This window comes from Sus scrofa, chromosome 10 (assembly GCF_054392235.1).
Source record: "Sus scrofa isolate SSC_HxYL_T2T_F1_AM1 chromosome 10, Sscrofa_HxYL_maternal_Yorkshire_Landrace_v2.0, whole genome shotgun sequence".
Classification (NCBI taxonomy): Eukaryota; Metazoa; Chordata; class Mammalia; order Artiodactyla; family Suidae; genus Sus; species Sus scrofa.
Window position 1 is genome coordinate 7,968,179 of NC_139392.1, and position 17,957 is coordinate 7,986,135.

At 41.3% G+C, this 17,957-nt stretch overlaps 1 long non-coding RNA gene across 1 annotated transcript in view; it reads right to left on the reverse strand.

The window, feature by feature from the left end:
* The window catches only part of LOC146398777 (uncharacterized), an 82,380-nt gene that overhangs the window by 49,221 nt on the left and 15,202 nt on the right, over nt 1-17,957 (reverse strand). The window contains exon 2 of the long non-coding RNA XR_014817291.1: nt 16,438-16,629. This is a non-coding gene — a long non-coding RNA (uncharacterized LOC146398777). The remainder of the gene's footprint in view (nt 1-16,437; nt 16,630-17,957) is intronic.

Below are 17,957 nucleotides of genomic sequence, written 5' to 3' on the forward strand. Positions count from 1 at the left end.
TACATTTCTTAGGAAACTTCTTGATGTTGTCTCAGAAATGTTTTACTATAATTTTAAAGAAAATATGGACACTTACAATTTAGCACATTTTAATTACAAAGTAACTTCAGACACATTAGCTTATGATGCACAACATAACCTGGGAGTTTGATAGAGCAGGTATTAGGAGTACCATTTTTGTTTTTATTTTTTTAACAGATGCAACTTAGGTTAAGTCATTTCCTGGGGTCTCACAAATAGTAGAGAGGAGAGTTAATCTGAACATGGGTATTGTGGGGGCAAGAACCACAACCACTCCAACTACTCTGTTTGTTTCTATATCTCAGTGCCTGACTACGCTCTTTGCACACAGTAGGTGCTCAATGCCAGATCGGGAGGCACGCCTTACATTTCCTGTGACCTGCAGGATGTTTTTGTGATATATCCTAGGAAATACAGGACTATGTCAACACATCTCTCTCCTAGGCCCATCAGTGAGGCTTAAAAAACTGCCCTGAAAATACCTTTAAGGAACTGATCCTCCTAAAGCTGAAAGACTTCTCACTGGACTGATTTATTTAACCAATGATGATCCTGCGTATTGTCTGACCAGTGGGACTTGGTATTGGTATATGTTGAGTCTGTTTCTTAAAAGTTTATACCTGATACCCAAACTTCACTGGAATATTTATGTTTGGCCAAGATAGAGTAATGGAAACTGGCTTTATAAGAAGAATGTGGGGTAGAGAGATGAGGACAAGAGATGCTGGCTCTTAGAGGTTAGAAACACTAACCTCTTCTGATGCTCATCAGAGGGCGAGCAGCTCTGACTTGGAGGAAGAGCCTGAGTCAGTGACCAGGAAACAGAATGCAGGGAAGGGCTTCCAATGAGTGGACATCCAGGGTCCATACCTGGACCAGAGGGACCGTCTAACATAAGGTCACACAGGTAACTGTTAGGGCAGAATTCCCCTGGCTGCTGTGGGTACCACTTGCTGGTACCCTCAGATGTTAATCATTAAACTCCCATCTGCAGTGTACGCAGGGTCATAAACATGCCTGCGCAAAACCAGTTCTTCCCAAGGTGAGAATATCTGTCCAATCACCCAGGACTCTCATAAACTCTGGCTGTTCTCCAGTCACCTAACTGGGAGGAGCACAAACCAAGCTACCTGTGGGGAAAGTCCGGAGCAGGGCTTGGATGTGGATGGACCCCTGGATACAAATATAACTGCCAAGGATTGTAAGACTTCCAAGGCCAGGGCCGTATCTTCATCTCAGTTATAATTCCAGCACCTAAATGATGTCCGGCATGCAGACTGTACACAAGCCCAAAATCTGGTTGTTGAGAGTTATTTCATAGATCCCAAGCGAAATGTTAGCCAGATGAAAGCAGGTCAGGATTGGCAATGAAAGGCAAGCCACTGGGGATGAGGCACTGAGCATCTGCTATTAAGAGAGAATTCCGGGAGTTCCCCTTGTGGCTCAGTGGGTTAAGAACCCTACTGGTATCCATGAGGTTGCAGGTAAAATACATTATAGGTAATGACAAAAGAGTGGTCCCAAATATGACAGGTAGGTTAAGATTCAAGAAGATGTACAATGTAAAAATTTGACTTCAGGTAAATCTTCAGTGGTGAAATACAATGTTGAAATACTGTATTTAGGATTTGTATCTGTACTCAACTACAGTAATATAATTTCTTAAATACGAAATGATTCCCAAGTTATAAGAATCATTATGAGACATATATGAAGTATAAATACACTGCCTTTTGGGAAGGTGAAAGGAATGACTAGCAAGAAATAATTAGGAAACAGTAAAAGGTATAGGAAATATAAATGCTAAGGAAAGCAGAGAGAAATCAAAGCAGAGGAAGAAAGTTAAGTCAAAAACTGTGCCTTCATTTAATTTTATATTATCTTTCATTTTCCTGATAACTGAGCATCATTGGACATTAGGTAACCACGGTCAGATTTAATAGATGCTAATATTTTGCCATATTTGCTTTGGAGCTTTTTTCAAATAAATAAAGCATCCGGTGTCATTCCCATGCAGCTTTTATATTTTACCTGCATAAAAATACAACATCAGGGATCTTGGAGAAAATGTAACTCCTTTAGTTAAAAATAGGATAAACCAAGAATGTTTGTTTAAAAGTTTTAAAGTATGCTATAAAATTTCAAAAAACATAGACGCAGTAAAGTACTTCTCACTGAGCAGTGATTTCTCAGTGGATGTTTGTGGCTTTGACAGCAATGAGCATCTTTCGGAATGTTTCCCTGAAGCCTTAAACTTAACCTACAAATAAAGAGGCTTCAATTATATATATGATCGCACTATGAATAATACTGAAAGTCTATTAAAAAGAAATTCTGATATTTTTAGCAAAATGGCATGTATTATTAAAATGTTTTAAGTCATTAAACTCAACAGAACAACCCGCATAGTTAATACCTACCTCCCAAAAAGGATCTTAACAGGATTATGAAAAGTCCCTGACGTCTTTTGAAGATTCATTTGTGACTGAGATAATAAGTCATTAGTTTTGCATCAAGGTTGAAAGGTAGACATACATAAGAGTGAACTCTGACTAAAAGCCAACTCCCAGGTGAAACATTAAATATGACAAGAATGTTAACAGCCGATAAAAAAAAAAAAATCTTGTCATGCCCCAGTTCAATAAAATGTTTATGACACAGTAATTGGATCTGTTCAAATACTGCAGGAAAAGAAATATAGTTAGGGTTTCAAGTAGATATTGACATTGAATCCTCCTTATTCAAACGGAAAAGAAAATTTACAAAGACTATCAAAGAAACCAAACTATTTCATGATATTAACATAGTAATTAATCTTGGACAAGAAATTTCCCAATTGTAGGTACACAAAAGGAACAGCAATTCTGTGTCAAAGCAGAGGATTTTCTAGTAGTTCCTGGAGCTGAAGAGCCTCTGGAAGTTCATCATTGCTTTCAGAACAAACAACCTAACAAAAAATGACCACAGAAAAAGCTTGTGTGTTTTTTTTTTGTTTTTGTCTTTTTGTCCTTCTCTCTTAGGTCCGCACCCACAGCATGTGGAGGTTCCCAGGCTAGGGGTCTATTCGGAGCTGTAGCTACTGGCCTACACCACAGCCACAGCAATGTGGGATCCAAGCCACGTCTGTGACCTACACTGCAGCTCACCCACAATGCCGGATCCTTAACCCACAGAATGAGGCCAGGGATCTAACCCGCAACCTTGTGGTTCCTAGTGGATTCATTTCCGCTGCACCAAGACAGGAACTCCAAGCATATGATCTTCTTAATGTACCTATGTTATGATTATTCCTAACATATTTCACTCTGTTTCTTTTGTCTGAACTGTATTTTTGTTTTGTTTTGTTATGTTTTTGATATAACTGATGGATAGGAAGAAGGCTTGCATCACAATTCAAATAATTCATAGCTTAGTAGCATTCCCACCCCACCCCCTCATTTCTTAACCTTGTCCAGGTCCCTGCTACCTCTGGTGGAACTCACTTTCCTAATATTCGTGTGTTACAGGGCCACCTTATAGCCGAATAAGAGCACTTGCTTGTACTATCAGTTTCTAATTCCACGGTCTGCCTTGGCACTGTAAAATTTCCCAGGATCAGATTCCAAGTTCTGCATTTCCGAAGATAATTTCTCCAGTTTGCCTCTTGCCTAAACCAAAACAAGGTTGAAGGCTTTTTTCCCAACCAAGTCAAGAGAAACGGAGGATTAGCCATTACCCAAAAAGTCAAAGAAAGTATCATAAACACAAGCTCCTTAATTCCTAAGGTAGCGGACAACCTCCTGTGACTTATTGTGGCTTGTCTCATTAGCATACAAAATAATTCAAGGCTTCGGCATTTGCAAAAAGCTTTATTTTATATTCTTGATGCTGATGGTATCTATGCCAGCACAGTGGAAATCTCAGCAATTATCCTGTAATCTGGATAAAAAGAGCCAGAAATATTTAAAACATTCTTCTTCTTTATGGAAGGATTTTATCAAAATGGATGCTGGGATTATATATATAATAATTTAATTTATACATTATATATTATTAATTTATGTACATTATGTATTAATTTGTATATATAGTATAAATCTCTATTATGTATTATAAATCTATATATGTATCAATTTATAGATATATTTGTAGATATTATAATTATATATAAATAATTGCTCTAATGATTTACTGCGAAAGGCAGTATTTTTTGGTTGTGAATAAGAGTTTGAGCTCTAGAGCCTCACTGGCTGTAATTTCTGAAGTTCAAATTAGGTACTAAAATTGGAAAGATAACCTTAAACTCTCATGTTTCAGTTTTATCCACTTGAAAAACAGAACATTTGGAGTCAATGAATTAAACCATGTAAAGACCCTAAAAGCACTCCAAGACAGTAAATATTAAATAAATGTTAGTTATTATTATCATTGCCTCAACTTACCACACGCTTTATTATAATAAAATGCCCACAATATCCAGAAATGTATAACTTGTGGCAATATGTTGCCTTTTAGAGTGAAGTTGGAAAGAGAAATCCCACATGATGTGCGGAATCTAAAAGAGGGCACAAGTGAACCTACCTGCAAAACAGAAGCAGACCCATGGACATAGAGAACAGACTATGTGGTTGCCAAGGGGGAGGAGGAGGGAGAGGGAGATGTGGAGTTTGGGGCGAGTAGATGCAAACTATGACATTTAGATGGATGAGCAATGAAGTCCTACTGCACAGCACAGGGAACCACATCCAATCTCCTGGATAGAACGTGATGGAGGATAGTGTGAGAAAAAGAATGTGTACACAGCCACACACGTATATAAATGACTGCGTCACTCTGCTGTATAGCAGAAATAGATACAAACACTTAAATCAACTCTATTCTAATAAAAATTAAAAAGGTATTTTTAATGTAAAAAGGTATTTTTATTCCCCCAAAAAAATGACATGGCATATTCAAGTTCATTGTCATAACTCCCTAGACTTTCTACATAAAATGCAGGTCCACTTGTAAGATAACTGTTAAGAATTTGGGGACAACTGTTGTATTTGTAGGTAGCCTCTCTCAGAAACTTACGGGTTGATCAATTTCTGTCCTAATATATAATATCGAAACTACCAGGAAGAAAATAGACAAAATAAACCAGGAAGAAAATATATTCCAAACGAAACAACAAAGAAGTAGCCTCTCAAGCACTTAGCAAAGGAAAATAGCAATAAATTCTAATCAATGGCGTGTCAGTTCCCATTAAGGAAACCTACAGCAGTTGGCCCTTCTACTTCCTGATGTAATGTTTTCACCCGTAAGAAATGAAATGTAAAACTCCACCTTCATATCTGAATTCAACAAGCAGATGGTAGCTGTCTGTAAACACATTTTTTTTTTTCAAAAAGCAAGACAAAATTGTAAATGGTTCTAAGAAAAAAGGCTTGTTGTATTCCTACGAGGACCCTGTTACCTAGAAACTGCACCCTTTGTGAAAGATAGACTCATAACTCTCAAAGAGGGAGGTCAGGGCTTTATGTCTAAACGGTACTACTTTTTCAAACCCCACTGTTTCCAAGTGTTTTCACCATTTTACCATGAGTGAGGTGTGATAAGGCCAGAAAAAGATCAAGGGAGAGAAAGCAGAGTTGTCCTGTTTTGCTAAATTCAAAATGCCCTGGGGAGAACACAGCAGCGAGATGGGGCAGTTGGGGCGGGGGGAACACAAGGGTCTGAGACGAGGCAGAGGGAGAAAGTTCAAGTGTGGGTAGAGGCTTTACTCTGGTTTCCAGGGGAAGCAATGGGTGAGGCTGCCTAGGCAGGTTAAGGACTGGCTGCCATGTTGGAAAGTGGTACCCCTCTGAAGTTCAGGTTCATTATTCATCTTAAAGCCTCCAGATGTTCTGGGGGGAGCCAGGATTTCCTTGGTGACAGCCACTGGCTGTTTGGTAGACGTTAAAGCATCGATTTATCAAAATTAAAAATAGAATCAATGGAACATGGGAGGGCTATTCAGTTATGCAAAGATTATTTGCTCTCCATTTTCAAAGACGTCCTGAATGACTAATCAACAAAAGGCACACACAGCATTTTCAACGGTGCCCCCACCTCCGTATCTGCCTGAATCTCACCCACACGTTAATGTCCACTCCCTCAGGATGTCATTTATTTTTCAAGCCTCCCCCTCTTGGATGTCAATGTGATGAATTCACCACATTAAAATAATTGTAATTTATTTGTTGATTTTTTGCTTTTCAAGGCCACACCTGCGGCATATGGAGGCTCCCACGCTAGGGATCAAATCGGAGCTACAGCTGCTGGCCTACACCACAGCCACAGCAGCATGGGATCCAAGCCATGTCTGCAACTTACACCACAGCTCATGGCAATGCTGGATCCCCAACCCACTGAGCAAGACCAGGGATTGAACCTGCATCCTCATGGATGCTAGTCAGGTTCATTAACTGCTGAGCCATGAAGGGAACTCCCAAGTAAGAGCAATTTAATGGGTTACTTCTCCTGGGCGAGGACTGAATTTAACAAGAAGGTATAGGGGAAAGAGCCTCCAACTCAGACACAATAAAATCACCTGCGGAGATGGAAAAACTACTGCCAACAGGGCGCCACTTCCAGAAACAAATGTAACTGGTCACGGGTAGAGCCTGAATGCTGTTTGTTGGTTTTTGTCTTTTTAAACACTCCCCAGATGATTCCTACAAGCAAACAAGGGATGACTCACAAGCCCAGAGCAATGATTGCCATGCTTGTTCTTGTATTTGTTGATAAATAATGTGCCAATTTTGGATCCATATGCAAACATCGGTCCTGGTGGAGTCTGTGAAATACCTCTTTTTGAGGATCAAAGGACCAAGCAAAGTGTTTCACTGAACCAACACATTACCAGCAATGGAGTTGGGACACTGCTGAAAGCAATTTCCTTTCCGTGTGGCCGCCAGGTGACACCACAGAGGCCACTGATGAGACGGGTTGAACGTACCTCAGTTTGGATAAAAAGATAAATGCTACCTCGCTCTCCTATCCCCAGCGAGGCCTTGTGAGACGTGGCCTTTGACTAGAATCTGCTCCTGCTCCCTGGACAGGCTGCTCACAAAGGCCCCTCTCTCACTCCACTCTCATTTGTAGCTGGCTCCGTTCTACACCTTAGATGATGAAAAACCTAAGTGCCAAGAGAGCCTTTTCTCTAAGACTCTACAACAAACTGGATGCAAAATGGTACACAGTGATTAAGCCATTAGGTGAAAACACATGGATAGAAATAAATGGGCAAAAATGAGCAATTCAGAAAATAAATCAATCAGAGAATTTAGATGTTGGCTAACAGAATACAGAGATATTCAATCAGGACAGAGGGAAGCAGAATAAACAAAAACTTGGCCCTATAACAGCGACAGTAAACTATGGCCAGTGCATTAAACTTGGCCAGCTGCCTGGTTTTGCACAGCTTATGAAATGACAGTTACATTTTTAAGCGACCAAAAAGGAAAAGTGAAAAGATACTACCCAGACACAAGAAAATTACCTAAAATTCAAATATATGTCAACAAACAAAACACGACTGAGGAATTCCCCTTGTGACTCAGTCGTGACGAACCCGACTAATATCCATGAGGATATGGGTTCGATCCCTGGCCTCGCTCAGTGGGTTAAGGATCCAGTGTTGCCGTGGTGTAGGTCACAGATGCAGCTCGGATCCCATGTTGCTGTGGCTGTGGTGTAGGCTGGCCTCTGGAGTTCCAATTTGACCCCTGGCCTGGGCGCCTCCATATGCCGCACTTGCCACCCTAAACAAACCAACCAACCAACCAACAAATGTTACTGGAACACAGATGGGCCCGCTTGTTCACATTATGGCTGTTTTCACACGACACCAGTAAGGCTAAGTATTTGTGATGGAGACCCTGTGGCCAGAAAGTTCCACGTAGGTGCGGCCCTTGAGAAAAAGCCTGCCTACTTCTGTTTTACAAGTGAAAAGAAAAAGAAAAAAAAAAAGAGAGAAAAGTCTGTTTAGGTAGAGTGGAAAGCTGGTAATTATGAGACCAAAACATGGAGGCTGGTAGAGGAGAAACCTGGTCAGAATGAAGCTGCTTTGGTTTACGGCCCATGGAGGCTAAGGTAAGACACAGCCAGTGACAGATGTTCCAAGTTTTTCATCTGCCGTAAGGGAAGAAAAATACCTTATTTTTGTCCTTGTGTTATATCACTGCTCAAAGGAAATGTATTGTGCTCAACCAATTTAATAAATATGTGCTGGATTCATATACCCAGAACACCTGTTTAAAAACTGGAGGCTTGGGAGTTCCCACTGTGGTGCAGGAGGTGAAAGACCCAGCTTTGTCTCTGTGTCGGCCCAGGATTGATCCCCGGCCCAAGGCAGTGGCTTAAGGATTCGGAATTGCCGCAGCTGTGGTGTAGGTGACAGCTGCAGCAGGATTCGATCAGTGGCCCAGGAACTTCCATATGCCATGGGTGTGGGCAAAAAAAATTTTTTTGGGGGGGAAAAAAAAAAGCGATGAAAACTAGAGGCTCCATATACTGATATGTGACCCCCTACCTTGGCATACGATTTTTCTTTTTCTCTTACTTCCCAGATCAGACACATTTACTCTGATATTATTTATTTCCTTTACACTTAGACAACCTACAGCAGCCTCCCTGGTTTGGTTTGCTTGTTCGATGGGCTAGTTAGAGCCATTCTTGTTTCAGGAGGAATAACTATGAGAAGGGGTTATATGAAGGCATTCTGTAATCCTTTCAGTGTTAAAATATTTTGTATCTTCCTTTCTTGATGAATGCAAAATCAAGAGTTTGGATGCTTCATCATAACTTTGTCATAGGAGATGTGTGTAAACATCGGACCTGTGTCATTCGCATGCATTGTGAAAAATAATTTAAGTGGTTTCTGTGATACTCAAGTATCAGAGGCATTCAGGTTAATCTGGGGAGCTTTTATAGAGCAAATTGATGGATAGCGAGAAATCAGAAGAGCTCACAAAATGGAGATAAAAATACTTAAATAGAGCCAAAGCATTGCCATTCTCTCTTTCCTGATAAAACCTCTCTTGGCTTATTATGGAAGCAGGAGGGCTGAATTAAGAGGAAATTGGAAGAAATGTTACAGCATGGAAAAGAACCGAGGCTACAGAGGCTTCTGGAGAGTCTTTCATTGTTAAAGTGAGACTTAGACATTTCCATTTTACACTCTTGCTAAGGCTTGACATTTCATGGATAAGAAAGCATCCTTGGAGTCATCAAACCAAACCCCAAGGCGGTCATATCTCTGGGAATACGGGGTAGGGAGGCGGTGATAGAAAATGATGACATCACAGATGTGGTTCCAAATAAAAAGGCCTCATCTTTGTTTACCAAGAGTCTGGAGCAGAGCAGGTGCGAAATTTTTACACAGGGGAAAAACAAAACCGGGTCGTCTGTGCTTATTACAACTTATCCTTGAGGATAAATCATTCTCACCATAAATCATGAGAAATTCACAGAGCCGTTGTGAGAAGGAAGGAGAGGAACACAGACAGAGTGACAGGGACATAGATACACAGCACGGACGAGGGTAACTGTGAACAGACACAGGGCCTGGATACACCTCATGACAAAGTTCAAACAGTCAAACATGACTGGACACTTGAACCCGGGACGAAGAGAGAATGGCGCCACCAGCAAGGCGGCTTTATGAGCCCTTTTTTTAAAGAGATGAACTTGGCCCATCAAGGCCAGGTATGGCATTGCTCGGCTGCCACGGTTTTCACACCAAGGCCACAAGAGGCAGGGCTGTTTTTCAGTGAATCCCCATTTAAATCATTTTCTGCCCTTACTGCATTTGATAGCCTTACTTCCTCTACTATATGGTGGCTGCTTAGAAACCTGCTGTTATTTTGCTCAAGCTGAAATCAGTGGCTTAGGCTGCACATCTCTTCAGTGATGGGAAACAGGCGGCAGCCTAAGACTTTGTTGATGTACCTTTAGCTTCGATCTGGGGGTGCTCAGGAAGGGCTCAGAGGTGGCATTTAGGTGGCCCTGATGACAGAAACCGAGGCATGATCCCCATGGCTCAGGGAGTGCTTCCCAGGACTTTTCATTTGGCTTAAAGCTGCACATCACAGCGACACAAGAATCTTTCCACCTGCTAAAGGACATCCCGGACACACTGATTTATTTCCTCTTCCTTTTCTGACGCTGGTTAATAAGGACTGACTCTAATTGAGCATCGCTCTTTGATCTCTTGGAGCATATTGCTTTGAAAGAGTTTATTACAGCTGTTAAAAAGAAGCTATAAAGATACAGATCCTAATAAAACATCTTATTTGGTTAAACATTAGGGCAGGAGTTGTTCAATAGCTGTTAATACTTGTTTTCCACATAAAGTTATTGCTGGGGCTCAGATTTCACAGGAGGTAGCCAATTTACTACTAAAGAAATTATGGGTAGGGAGGCGCCAGACACGGTCCTCGTGCCTGGGAAAGGCAGGGAATGAGACGTCCCAGCTGCAAATGCAGATAATGAGTATTTACTCAGTGCCCCCAAACACAGCCAATACCAATTCTATCCAAACAGTTTAAAATGGGGTAGAACGAAGTAAAACAGCAAAGGGGTGCCCTGGGCAAATCGAACATATATTTGAGAGGCTCAAAATGGATGCAAGCAGGCAGTCGGTAATCTGGAGGTTATCAGGGCTGGGGGCCAGGCATCTACGGTTGGATTGGATTTTCAGGTAAGGACTAGAGCCGTCAGGAATGTGATAGAAAAAATTCATATATGTAAGGAACTGGGGTACCAGATGGCCTTACCAAGAAGTTCAAGAAAGGGCATTCTTAAAAGATGGAAGCGTATATGGATGCGAAAATAACCGAGTCAAGACCTCGGGGAAAGGACCAATGTGAAAGAAACGAGTACATGGGATGTGGCCATATCACAGACCATTTACTCTCCGGACTGAGGCTCCATTGCTGCAAAGACGGGAGACAAAATGCCAAGACAGCTGCCATCTCACCTTCTCAACATGGTAGATGTCACAAGTCATGTGTTCTTTCCTGTTGACCATGGACCCAGCTTCATAAATCTTCTCCATACCTTCCTCTCAAGAGCCACAGCTGGTAACTTTGCTTTACAAGGTGAAGCTTTTTGTCTATGTCTGATACACATACACATCCATCCAGACAGACAGACGGATGGATGGGAAACATCTGTAGTTCCACCAAAATGTCATAGTCAGAGGTGGGCTTTTGGAAGAACACAAACCATATTTTTTAATTCCCTTTCTAGGTTGGTTATATTTTTCTACGTAACTAGACAAAAAAATAACTAGAGACGACCTTGATTCATGGTCCTCTGGATTCCACAATTTTATTACTAACCAAGTTCTACCGATTCTCCTTGAGAAGGCTCTTAGTGCCTGCATCTGTATTATTCTAAGACCCGCTACTCTTATAACCTTCCGGCCTGGTTCTGCCTTAGCCTCCCAACTTCAGCCAGAGCCAGTGTTACGAAGGAGACAATTTTAAGCACGCCCCTCCTACTGTTAAAGCGTTCATTGACTCTTGTTATCAAATGGGTCAAATCTAAACTCATCATCACAAAACCCTCACCGTCTAACCCCCAACCTACCTTTCCGACTAACCAAACTCTCTAGACATGTATATCTATATAGATGTCTATATGTCTATATAGATGTCTATTTACACACATATTTATGCATGCACACATATATAAGAATCTATGTGTCTATTCTTTAAAAGCAGTAGATGATGGTTGCTTATAAGCCAGATACTGACACATCAAGCCATTTGTGAAATGAGGATATACCACTGATACAGACATGACACTCCAATCAATTCTAGATTAGGACTGTCTTGAGTTTAGCTTCATCATCTCTGTATCCCCAGGGCCTATAAAAGCACCAATATGTAATCAGTAGAAGTGGATACATCAACATAAATAAATACGTGGGCCTATGAGAGGCAGCTATTACTAGGTGCCCTATTACCTCTGAACACCAAAAGTAAGTGGCTCCTGTATTACTAAACACAGCAGAGACACACAGAGAGGCACAAAGAGAAGAGAGACACACAGAGAGGCAGCAGAGGCACAGATGACAGTGATGCGTCTATAAGGCAGGCAGTGCCAAGGACTGCCTGCAACCACCAGAAGCTAGGAGACAAGGTTATACTTCCCTAGAGCCAATGGATGGAGTGGGGACCTGCCCATGCCTTGATGTTGGACTCCTAGTTTCCAGAACTGCGAGAGAATCAATTTCTGTTGCTTTATGCCAAACAAAGAAACACAGAACAGAAACTGATTGTCTTCCATTCCTCAAATCCGTGATGATTCTGGAAACTAGGAGCAAAGGAATCCTGCAGAAGAGAATGACAGATGGTCCATTCTCACAATTTTTGCATTAATCAGAAAATGAGGTTATTTCTCTGCTACTTGCTACTCCAATTTCTCCTGCATCCATCCACCAAACTTCAAAGGCTGGTTAGCTCCAAACTTCCTTTGGGATATTTGGCCAGTTTGTTTCAATCAGATTATTTAAACCAAAATTAGCATGTAGGCTATTTCTTCCATCCTTCTTTATTTTATGAATACTGATTAAAGGCCAGTCAGTGGGAGAGGTGCTGGGGTATAATGCTGAACATAACAGGAATGGCTTCACTCTTAGGATTCTTTCAATTCAGCAGGGGTGTCAGATGATGGGGTTTAGAGCCAGAGAGACAGGGGCCAAGACTTCATCTCCTGTCTGCTATTCCAGAACACAGGGAAAGCCACTTCATCTCTACCTGCAGCCTCTCTTCAAGGCTAAACACATCTCTTCTATGGAGTCAAACAACAACTGCATTATCCTGAAAGCTCATTTCCAGACATGTTTTAACAAAGATACTCTTTTCCCTTTTGTCGTTCATAATTCTCCCAAAGAGCTGAACACAGAGGAGAAAGCATTCACTTTTCAATTTATATAAGAAAACAGGAGTTCCCGTCATGGTTCAGTGGTTAATGAAGTCGACTAGTATCCATAAGGATGTGGGTTTGATCTCTAGCCCTGCTCACTGGATTAAAGATCTGGCGTTGTCGTGAGCTGTGGTGTAAGTCACAGATGTGGCTCGGATCCTGCATTGCTGTGGCTGTAGTGTAGGATGGCAGCTGTAGCTCTGACTCAACCCCAGCCTAGGCATGTGGCACAGGTGCATCCCTTAAATGACAAAAAATAAATAAAAAAGAAAACATACAGATATGCACAGTCAAAATTAAAACCGATTAAGAAATTTGTAAATAGAATGCTAGAACTTTCCAGACTTTCTGGAATGCTTGTGACAATGACATACAAAATCTAATATTTACTTTCATGTCAGTCCCAAGAAATGTCTTGTGTTGCACATCCATATACACTTTGAAAAACCATGAAACATGGAGTTCCCGTCATGGCTCAGTAGTTAATGAATCCAACTAGGAACCATGAAGTTGCGGGTTCGAGCCCTGCCCTCGCTCCGTGGGTTAAGCATCCGGCGTTGCCATGAGCTGTGGTGTAGGTCGCAGACTTGGCTCAAATCTGGTGTTGCTGTAGCTGTGGTGTAGGCCAGCAGCTTAGCTCCGATTAGACCCCTAGCCTGGGAACCTCCATATGCCGCGTGTGCACCCCAAGAAAAGACAAAATGACAAAAAAAAAAAAAGAAAAAGAAAAACCAGGAAACACTCCTGCTCCTTGTTTAGCAAGATGACGCCCCCACGTGGACGTTCCCTCAATGACACCCCCACGAGAGGAATGTTATCATTGAAGCTAAATTGTGCAGCCACTCCAGTCTCAGTTTTTCCCTTCGAGGCAAAAATAAAACACACTTTTAAAACTTTGCAAAGTAAAGTTACCTGTCACCTGAGACAATCACCCAGAAGCTTGGTTTGGTTTGTTTTTTACTTCGCACGACCACTTTCATGTATATATTGTACAAAATAACAAGGGTCTGTCCTTACCGGACCCGCCACCCTATCCTCTGTCATCGCTGCAGCACAGCCATTTCCCTTGGGAGCTAGGATGTTACATAGTAACTGTCCCTTCTAAGAGTTTCCTTTCCTACTGTCTTCTGTTTAAAATCCCTTCTGCAGGAGCTCCCCTTGTGGTGCAATGGAAACAAATTCTACTAGCAACCATGAGGTTGTGCTTTAAATCCTGGCCTTGCTCAGTGGCTTAAGGATCCAGCATTGCCATGAGCTGTGCTTTAGGTCGCAGACACGGCTCAGATCCTGTGTTGCTGTGGCTGCAGCATAGCCCACAGCAGCTGTAGCTCTGATTCGACCCCTAGCCTGGGAACCTCCATGTGTGGCGTGTGGGTGCAGCCCTAAAAAGACAAAAAAAAAAAAAATTTAAAAATTCCTTCTGCAAACATTTATTCAGGCCACTCTGTTGCATGTGCTCTACTGTCCTCTGACTATTCATGTTGTAGAAGAAGCAGCAGTTCATGAAAATGATGAAGACATCCCATCATTTTAATGTCTTTTAAAAAACATTGTTACTAGAAATGTAATTCCACTGACCCCTCAGTCCACATCTGCCAGGTGAATTCATCCAGCTAAGGGGACCAACAATCCAGAGGCCCTATAGCACCATGCTGAAGTGTCTACTGTCCTAACAGACAATGCATCTCCGCAAAGTCCGAGTCACTCTTTACACAGAGGCGTTACCATCGCTATGTAACAGTTAAGGTGTTATGCCCTACACAGATTTTCTCCAGATGTACTGCATGAAATTGACATTTTCAAATTTCTTCAGCAGGATATAAAGATTTTATATAAATGGAAATTTTCCATTTCATAAGTGACATTCTAAAAATGCCGTAACGGGGCTTATACAGCTACCAGATGAGAACTTTTTTCATTCGTTAAGAACTATGCAAGGAATTACGTTGTAATAAAATCTCTAAAGTTGGTGGTTTTGTCTAGTCATTAAAAATAATCCTCCTGTTGCAACAGAAGAAAGGGTGGGGGAAAAATGTAATTGTAATGTATACATGTAAGGATAACCTGACCCCCTTGCTGTACAGTGGGAAAATAAAAAAAATATTAAAAAAAAAATCCTCCCATGATTAAAGATGAAAATCTCTAAATTTGTAAATATTCTTTCTTTACTGTCCCTTATTTCCAGCTGTCAGAACAATGTAACAAACACATTAATTAGATGAGGTTCAAGTGAAAAACGGTTGAGCCTATAGTACAAGTAAAGCATCCGAGAAGAATGTTCTGGAAATGATTTGCGAAAAATGTATGTGCTTTCAAATAACTAGAAATTGGTCCTAGTGATTTTGCAGATGTTGTTAAAAGGCAATTTAACTCACAGAATGAACAGCATAAGCCACCTTCTCCTTATGCCATGTAGTTAACTCATCATTAGTGTTTCTCAACGACACCCCCCCCCCGGCGGAGCCCTGATCCGCAAGGCACCTTGGCCCCGTGGCCCTACCCCTCTGGTCGTGCCCAGGACAGTTCTGTTCTTTCTCTTGGATGTTTGAATCTTGGAAATGAGAGAAAAATAAGAGACTAAGGGAATTAGGGTCTCAGGCCCATGAAGGCGACATAATAGAAACTGTGTCCACACACGCCTGTTCCAGAGGACGTCAGAGCTACCCCAGCACCTGCTCTTCTCTTGGCTTGACTGCTCAGTTCCTCGCTTCAACGTGTGCCTAACACCCAGCTCATCCGACCTTTATTTTTATTCACACTGTTCAGCACAGTAAGGATAAATCCCCATTATGAGTTACCAAAAAGAACGGTCACATTTTAAATATCAAGGGTAAAATGCTTTCTTTGGAGATCACTATTTGTTTCTCTCTGTAGAGGGTTCATTTGCTAAAACATATCTATAGGAAGAGATACACCTCGAAATGCCCAGGCACTGTTTTGTAAGATCTCCTGGAATCCTCCAGATAGGAGTTTTAATAACATTCTAGAGTAAACAGTTTTTTCCAAGCATTTAATTCTTGAAACGTTTCCTGTGGACCTATTGGGTTTTCCTTTTTGTTGCTATAACCTGACATTTTTTTTGACAATTTCAAATCAAGGGCCTATACCGTTATTATTTCACACAAATTTCCTGACATAATGGAGCTTGACTTTCCTGACTTTCATGGAGCAGGACTGAGCTGGAACCACCTCTTTTATAATAATTTCTTTGCAATAATTAAGATGTCTTAAATGTGTTTATATGTATATAAAATACGTCTTATGTAAGAGTTAATATATTTGCTTAACATCAAGTAGTATTAAATGACTAAAAGGGGAATCAAGCAATGACCCTATCTCCAGATCACTAACCATAAAGCTTTTAAGGTGATTTCTGTTGCCAAGTTCAATCTCTCTCTTTTTCCTACTCTCCTCTCAGTCCAACTCGTCTTTAATCTGCCCCATTTCTCAGGACAAACAAGAGCTTTCTTCTTTTCTCACCTCTTCAGTTCTGTCTTTCCTCCCGCCAGAGCTTCTCTTCGGGAATTCTTCGAAGCCTCAGCTTATGCACCAAATCTTCAGGCACATCTTCCAACAGCATCGCTCACAATGCAGGACGGTGTGAGTTTACGGAATTTTTAAATAGTTTTGAATCACATATGTGATAGAGGATGACTGTGAAACATCTACAAACTAGAGGGAATAAAATAAGTGGATAAAGCCTAAATAAATCAGAGAAAATAAAATGAAAATTATATAAGATCCCCCCACTAAAGAGAAGAATGATTAATATTGCGGGGTGATTTCTCTTGGTGCCAAGACAATACTGTTCCTTGCGATGTCTGGCTGTGGTCCAGACTTCCAACTTTCACCTCCGCTCTCTTTAGCAATAGAATTCCCATATTTTAACTAGCCACTGGCCTACCTGCCTTAAGATCGCATTTTGCATGTTCACTCAAGATGGGTGGGGTCATGTGCCCAACCAGGGAGATGGGAGGCCTGCTTCGTACCCGTCACACCGCTAAAAAGAACAACTACCTCCTCCTATCCTAGACTCTTCCTTGCCCCCCTTGCCTATGAGACACTGAGAACTGGTTTAGACGCATTAATCCTCAAAAATGATGTGAGAGAAGAAAGCTTTGCTCTACGAGCTCTGAATTACCTACTTCTGGGCTACGTACTTGAGCAAGGAAAAAAACCATCTATCTTAAGTAGTAATAGTTAAGGTCTCTATATTACAAAATACTATATTCTATCTGACATAGAAATTTGGGCTGGGGGATCCCCTGGGGTTGTGGGATGGAACTCGTATAAAATTGGATTGTGATGATCATTGTACAACTATAAACGGAATAAATTCATTGAGTCATAAAAAAATTTAACAAATTAAAAATTAAAAAAAAAAAAAAAACAAAGTTAAAAAAAAAAGAAAGGAATTTTGTACCAGACGTGGTCTGTTGCTCTCACAAAACTCCAACCTATGGTACTGGCTTAGCAGTGGATGAGGAAACACAAATTATGCTTTGGAAGTGGTTATGGAGGAAGCTGACTGTCAGCCAGCAAAGCAAATAAGAGACCAAACCTGGTTTCTCCTACGGACCAAAGGGACCCATCCTAAGGTACTGGAGAAAGGGTAAAACCGAGCCCAGAGGTCAGTACGAGACTTCGGGTTTAAGAACTATGCTTTTAAACTTGGGGGACATCATGGGCAGCTGTTGGTCAAAGGGTACCAACGTGTCGTTATGAGATGAAGAAGTTCTGGGGGGTCACGTACAACACGGTGATTTTAACGCCGCGCTATATGCTAGAGAGTTGCTGAGACGGTAATCTTGAATGCTCTCATCACAAAACAACAAACGGTAGTTCACGAGCTGATAGAGGTATTAACTCACACATCTACGGTAATCATTCCACAATAGATGTGTATCCAATCCCGTCAGGCACCTTCAGCTTACACAATGTTCCAGGTCAATTAAATCTCAATAAGGCTGGAACATAAAGCACTGCAGCCTGGGCAAGGA